Genomic DNA, 7315 nt, shown 5'->3' on the forward strand with positions numbered 1-7315 from the left:
AGAAAGAAAATAAAATGCAGCAAAGGTTCACAGAAGAACCAAGAGTGAATTATGATCTCAGGATCCCAAGGGCTTAGGTAGCAGAGCCTAAAACCCACTTTCCTTCCCAGATCTGAATTAACTAAACAATTGACAGAAAATTAAAGAAGAAGTAATAGAAGAACAGAATTGGAATTGAATTATGCCGAAAACAAGGTGCAAAGAGCTTGAATGGGAATTGGGACAGAATTTCCCCAATTTCACACACCCAAAACTCAGAAACAGAAGAGTAGAATTGCCCAAGGGAAATGAGGAAGGAGATCAATCAATTCTCCCTTGATCCTCTTAGTGCTCGGACAAGTCTCTCAAGAAAGCTTAAAGAAAAATGAAATTCAAAAGCTAAGACAAGAGTAAGTCAGAAGGTAAAAAATTCAAAAGAAGGTAAAAAGCTCCTAATTAAAATGGGAATTTAATTTAAATTTTCGGCCCATGAGATTCACTCCCAGGAGGCTGCCCTGCCCTTGTGGAGGGCAGGGCAGAAAATTGATGCATGGTGGTGCGAGTTGGTGCGGCCTTGGTGCGTGTGGTGCGAGTCTGGCGCGAGTTTGGTGCGCCCTTGGTGCGCCAGAGGCTGCCCTGCCCGCGCCAAGGGCATGGCAGAAAAGTTGGTGCTGCCAGGGTTGAGGAGTGCGCGCGTTGGTGCTGCCAAGGTTGAAAATTGGTGCGCCAGGAAGAAAATTGGTGCGCCAGGATGTGCGTTGGTGCGTGGGACGCTGCCCTGCCCGCACCAAGGGCAGGGCAGAAAGAGTTTGATGCGCCAGGGACGTTGGTGCTCGCGGTTGGTGCTGCCAGGAACAACATTTGGTGCGCGCGTTTTGCTTCTTGGTGCGCCACTTCAAATGCTGCCCTGCCCGCGCCAAGGGCAGGGCAAAGTTGCCATATTGCACGCCCGTGTTCGAACCTGGGCGGATACACACGCTTCATTAATTTTCTTGATTTCTTGGCACGGCAATGGGTCTTAGAGCTTGGCTTCCTCATGGTTCTTTGTTCGAACCTTGTGGCATGCATGGGTGATATTTTTTTGTTGAATTTCTTCCTTGTAGAGCTCGATTCTGCCCTCCAGAAGGGCAGGGCAGAGTTTGCTTTCTCTTGGTCCCAAGGCACCATTTTGTGCTCTGCCCTTGTAGTGGGCAAGGCAGAGTTGCCTTCCTTGGCTTGGTCACCTAATGTTGCTCTCCTAGAGGGCATTCTGCCCTTGTGGAGGGCAATGTTGCTTCCCCCATTAGTTGCGGCACGCTTCTCCTCTTTCTGGCCACGCTTTCCTTTTCTTGTGTTACGCTTCTTAGGACACGCTTTTCATTTTCTTTTCTTTTCTTCACCTACAATAAACCAAACAACCACTCAAAGTATCACTAAATTCAAGAGGCTTATAAATCAATTAAAATTCAATCAAAATTAGCTTAAACCTCATGATTTAACATTAATTTCATGGTGGTTGCTTGATTTAGAGAAGTTATGCATTTTCACTCCAAATCACTTACTTAGGATGCAAGAAAGTGCATAAATGCTAACAAAACAAGTGAAATTAGCTTGAAAAATGGGTATATGATGACTTGTCATCAACCATAATAGAGGAGGTTTAGTTTCTCGTGGCTCAGAGAAAACTAGGGTTCCAAAAGTGTGTAAAATGTGGAATGAGGAAGAGAGAGAAGAGAAAAGCCTGAAGGGCTAAATCTTTTCCCTTTTTATATCTAACCTAATATAATTTTAAAATAAAATAAAATAATAACTCTTAAAAGCCCAAAAGATTGTGTTTTGTTTCAACTAATAATGAACAAAATTAATTAATTAAACCTTCTACTTGAGTTTTCCTCCTGAAGTTCCACATGACTATATGGCGAAACTTTGGTTATCACAACATTTTGTGCTCTGCCCTTGTAGTGGGCAAGGCAGAGTTGCCTTCCTTGGCTTGGTCACCTAATGTTGCTCTCCTAAAGGGCATTCTGCCCTTGTGGAGGGCAATGTTGCTTCCCCCATTAGTTGCGGCACGCTTCTCTCCTCTTTGGCCACGCTTTCCTTTTCTTGTGTTACGCTTCTTAGGCCACGCTTTTCATTTTCTTTTCTTTTCTTCACCTACAATAAACCAAACAACCACTCAAAGTATCACTAAATTCAAGAGGCTTATAAATCAATTAAAATTCAATCAAAATTAGCTTAAACCTCATGATTTAACATTAATTTCATGGTGGTTGCTTGATTTAGAGAAGTTATGCATTTTCACTCCAAATCACTTACTTAGGATGCAAGAAAGTGCATAAATGCTAACAAAACAAGTGAAATTAGCTTGAAAAATGGGTTTATGATGACTTGTCATCATGACAAAGTGTGATTCATGTTTGAGAGCGCTACCAAGTCTTTGGAGCCATTGTTGATGATCACAATTTCGTCCACCAAGTTTTTGGCGCTGTTGCCGGGGATTTTTTGAGTATAGACAACTGACGGTTCATCTTGTTGCTCAGATTAGGTAATTTTCTTTTTATTTTCTTTTCAAAAAGTCTTCAAAAATATTTTTCAAAATTTTTCCCTTTGTTTTCGAAAATTATTCCAAAATTCTTAAGAATGAATTCTAGAGTTTCATAGTAACATGTTGAAGCCTGACTGGCTGTAAAGCCATATCCAAATCCTTTCGGATTGAGGCTTCCACTTGTCAACATAACGGGTATGTATATGGAGTTGGATGAAATATCAGCTGTTGCATGCCTGATTTATATCTTCTAAAGCTGGTTGGCTATTAAGCCATGCCCAACCCTTGGATTGGAGCTTTAGACTAACATTGGAAGATTCCTCGAATTCTTATTAAAAATTTTGAATCTCTTAATTTCTTTTCCTATATTTTTTTTCGAAAAACAAATTAAAGAAAAATACAAAAAAATCATAAAATCACAAAAACCAAAAATATTATGTGTTCTTGTTTAAGTCTTGAGTCAAATTTTAAGTTTGGTGTCAATTGCATTCTTTGAAAATTTTTCTTGCATTTTTCGAAAATTCATGCATTCATAGTGTTCTTCATGATCTTCAAGTTGTTCTTGGTAAGTCTTCTTGTTTGATCTTGATGTTTTCTTGTTTTGTGTCTTTTATTGTTTTTCATGTGCATTTTTGCATTCATATTGTCTAAGCATTAAAGATTTCTAAGTTTGGTCTCTTGCATATTTTCTTTGCATAAAAAATTTTTCAAAAGTATGTTCTTGATGTTCATCATGATCTTCAAAGTGTTCTTGGTGTTCATCTTGACATTCATAGTGTTCTTGCATACATCTAGTGTTTTGATCCAAAATTTTCATGTTTTGGGTCATTTTTATGTTTTTCTCTCTCATCATTTAAAATTAAAAAAAAATAAAAAAATATTTTCCTTATTTCTCTCAAAAATTTCAAAAATTTGGGTTGACTTAGTCAAAAAGTTTTAAAATTAGTTGTTTGTTACAAGTCAAGTCAAATTTTCAAATTTAAAAATTTTATCTTTTCAAAACCTCTTTCAAAAATCAAATCTTTTTCATTTTTTTCTATTTTCGAAAATTTTAAAAAATTATTTTTCAAAAATCGTTTTCTTAATAGTATTTCATGATTTTCAAAAATTATGCTAACAATTAATATGATTGATTCAAAAATTTGAAGTTTGTTACTTTCTTGTTAAGAAAGGTTCAATCTTTAAATTCTAGAATCTTATCTTTTAGTTTCTTGTTAGTTAAGTAATTAATTTTAATTTTAAGAATTAAATCTTTGCTAACCATATCTTTTTTTTTTATCATATCTTTTCATCTCTTATATCATATCTTTTTCAAAAATTTGATTTTAAAATATCTTTTCTAACTTCTTATCTTCTTATCTTTTCAAATTTGATTTTCAAATATTTTTCAACTAACTATTTGACTTTTTGTTTATTTTTTATCTTTTTCAAAACCACCTAACAACTTTTCTCTCTCTTTAATTTTCGAAAATACCTCCCTCTTTTTCAAAAATTCTTTCTTTAATTAATTAATTGTTTTAAATTTTAATTTTAATTTTATTTCTTATCTTTATTTTCGAAAATCAAATAACTCCTTTTTAAAATTTATTTTCAAAAATTTCTCCCTCTCTCATATTATTCTATTTATTCATTCATTTACTAACACTTCTCTTCATCTCAAATCACTGCCCTTATCCTCACCCTTGTGTTTGGATTCTCCTTTCTTTATCCCCTTTCTTCTTCTACTAATAATAAGGAACCTCTTTACTGTGACATAGAGGATTCCTCTTCTCTTCTTTTCTTGTTCTCTTCTATTTCATATGAGTAGGAACAAGGAAAAAGGCATTCTTTTTGAAGCTGACCCTAAACCTGAAAGGACTCTGAAGAGGAAACTAAGAGAAGCCAAATTACAACAATCCAGAGACAACCTTACTGAAATTTTCGAACAAGAGAAGGAGATGGCACCCGAACCTAACAACAATAATGCAAGGAGGATGCTTGGTGATTATACTACACCTACTTCCAAGTTTGATGGAAGAAGCATCTCAATCCCTACCATGGGGCAAACAATTTTGAGCTGAAACCTCAACTAGTTGCTCTAATGCAACAAAATTGCAAGTTTCATGGACATCCATCAGAAGATTCCTATCAGTTTTTAACTGAGTTCTTACAGATCTGCGAGACTATAAAGACGAAAGGAGTAGATCCTGGAGTCTACAGGCTCATGCTTTTCCCTTTTGATGTAAGAGACAGAGCTAAAACATGGTTGGATTCACAACCTAAGGATAGCTTGGACTCCTGGGATAAGCTGGTCACGGCCTTCTTGGCTAAATCCTTTCCTCCTCAAAAGCTGATCAAGCTTAGAGTGGATGTTCAGACCTTCAAACAAAAAGATGGTGAATCCCTCTATGAAGCTTGGGAAAGATACAAACAGATGACCAAAAGATGTCCTTCTGACATGTTTTCAGAATGGACCATGATAACGCCTGCAGAAGCTCAAGAACTTATTGACATGGTTGCAAATAACCAGTTCATGTACACTTCGGAGAGGAATTCCGTGAATAATGGGACGCCTCAGAGGAAGGGAATTCTTGAGATTGATGCTCTGAATGCCATATTGGCTCAGAATAAAATGTTGACTCAGCAAGTCAACATGATTTCCCAAAGTCTGAATGGATGGCAAAATGCATCCAACAGTACTAAAGAAGCATCTTCTGAAGAAGAAGCTTATGATCCTGATAACCCTGCAATAGCAGAGGTAAATTACTTAGGTGAACCTTATGGAAACACCTACAACTCATCATGCAAAATTCATCCAAATTTCTCATGGAAGGATTAACAAAATCCTCAACAAGGCTTTAATAATGGTGGAAGAAATAGGCTCAGCAATATCAAGCCTTATCCATCATCTCCTCAGTAACAGACAGAGAATTATGAACAGAGTACCTCTAACTTAGCAAATTTAGTCTTTGATCTGTCTAAGGCCACTTTAAGTTTCATGAGTGAAACAAAGTCCTCCATCAGAAATCTAGAGGCACAAGTGGGCCTGCTGAGTAAGAAAATCACTGAAACTCCTCCTAGTACTCTCCCAAGCAATACTGAAGAGAATCCAAAAAGAAAGTGCAAGGCCATTGATATAATCAACATGGCCGAACCTAGAGAGGAAGGAGAGGACGTGAATCCCAATGAGGAATACCTCATGGGACGTCTCTCAAGCAAGAAGGAGTTCCCTATTGAGGACCCAAGGGAATCTGAGGTTCATATAGAAACCATAGAGATTCCATTAAATCTCCTTCTCCCATTCATGAACTCTGAAGACTATTCTTCCTCTGAAGAGGATGAAGATATAACTGGAGAGCAAGTTGCTCAATATCTAGGAGCTATCATGAAGTTGAATGCCAAGTTGTTTGGTAATGAGACTTGGGAAGGTGAACCTCCCTTGCTCATTAGTGAACTAGATACATGGGTTCAGCAAACTTTACCTCAAAAGAGACAAGATCTTGGCAAATTTGTAATACCCTGTACCATAGGCACCATGACCTTTGAGAAAGCTCTGTGTGACCTAGGGTCAGGCATAAATCTTATGCCACTCTCTGTAATGGAGAAACTGGGGATCATTGAGGTACAGCCTGCCTTATTCTCATTAGAATTAGCAGATAAGTCAGTAAGAAAAGCTTATGGATTAGTAGAGGACGTGTTAGTAAAGGTTAAAGGCCTTTACATCCCTGCTGATGGCCTTTACATCCCTGGCTGATTTCATATCTTAGACACTAGGAAGGAGGAGGATAAATGCATCATCCTTGGAAGACCTTTCCTAGCCACTGCAGAAGCTGTGATAGATGTTAACAGAGGAGAATTAGTCCTTCAATTGAATGAGGACTTCCTTGTGTTTAAGGCACGCGGCTATCCTTCTGTAACAAGGGAGAGTAAGCATATATAGTTTCTCTCAGTACAGAGTCAAACAGAGCCCCCACAATCAAACTCTAAGTATGGTGTTGGGAGGCCACAACCAAATCTAAGTTTGGTGTTGAATCCCCACAACCAACTTCTAAGTTTGGTGTTGGGACTATACAACATTGACCTAATTACCTGTGAGGCTCCATGAGAGCCCACTGTCAAGCTATTGACATTAAAGAAGCGCTTATTGGGAGGCAACCCAATTTTTATTTATCTAATTTTATTTTATTTAAATTGGATGTTTTATTAGGTTCATGATCATGTAGAATCACGAAAAAATATTAAAAATAAAAATAGAATAAAAAATAGCAGAAGAAAAATCACATCCTGGAGGAAGGACTTACTGGCGTTTAAACGCTAGTAAGGAGCATCTGGCTGGCGTTCAACGCCAGACCAGAGCATAGATCTGGCGTTGAATGCCAGAAACAAGCAACATCCTAGCATTTAAATGCCAGGAATGCACCCTGAGGAGAGCTGGCGCTGAACGCCAGAAAGAAACATGGAACTAGCGTTCAACGCCAGAAACATGCTGCACATGGGCGTTGAACGCCCATAACATGCATCACTTCGGCGTTTAAATGCCAGATATGCATTCAAAGGCATTTTACATGCCTAATTGGTGCAGGGATATAAATCCTTGACACCTCAGGATCTGTGGACCCCACAAGATCCCCACCTACCATATTCTCCCCTCTTCTCAACATTCATCCTCTCTTTCCAATAAACACTGTTCCCCAAAACCCTTCACCAATCACGTCAATCACTCTTCCCAATTACCCCCTTCACCACTCACATCCATCCACTCTTCCCTATAAACCCCACCTACCTTCAAAATTCAAATTTCTTTCCCACCCAATCCCACCCTAAATGGTCGAA

At 38.1% G+C, this 7315-nt stretch overlaps 1 non-coding gene across 1 annotated transcript; it reads right to left on the reverse strand.

Annotated features, from left to right (window-relative positions):
• Positions 1-4838: 4838 nt before the first annotated feature.
• On the reverse strand, positions 4839-4942 carry LOC127747319 (small nucleolar RNA R71). Its single transcript, XR_008009119.1, has one exon. It is a non-coding gene; the product is annotated as a small nucleolar RNA R71 (small nucleolar RNA).
• Between the last annotated feature and the right edge of the window lie 2373 nt (positions 4943-7315).

The sequence above is a fragment of the Arachis duranensis genome, chromosome 4 (genome assembly GCF_000817695.3).
Source record: "Arachis duranensis cultivar V14167 chromosome 4, aradu.V14167.gnm2.J7QH, whole genome shotgun sequence".
Lineage (NCBI taxonomy): Eukaryota > Viridiplantae > Streptophyta > Magnoliopsida > Fabales > Fabaceae > Arachis > Arachis duranensis.